Here is a 291-nt window from a genome sequence, read left to right as displayed (position 1 = left end):
GACAAAAAAAAAAGAGAAAAGTAGATAGGGCAAAATGGAGGGAAGAGCCCGATCGTGCTCCCTCTATTTTAACATATTGATGAATTCTCTGTCAATATTAAAAATGTTATTGCTGACGAAAACAATTGGTAAACTCAGCAAATTCTAAAAGAATAAAACCAACAAAGCTTCCGTTGATAGCATCATTGCATTATTGACTGATTTATCCATCGAAAATTCCATCAATAGTTTCCATCGATGTTAGTAAATACCGACGAAAGCGGTTGGTCGGCAATCTTTGTACCTTTCTTA

The sequence above is a fragment of the Theobroma umbraticum genome, unplaced genomic scaffold (genome assembly GCF_002168275.2).
Source record: "Theobroma umbraticum cultivar Fairchild unplaced genomic scaffold, ASM216827v3 scaffold_44.0, whole genome shotgun sequence".
In the NCBI taxonomy this organism is placed as follows: domain Eukaryota; kingdom Viridiplantae; phylum Streptophyta; class Magnoliopsida; order Malvales; family Malvaceae; genus Theobroma; species Theobroma umbraticum.
This window is presented reverse-complemented; position numbering follows the sequence as displayed.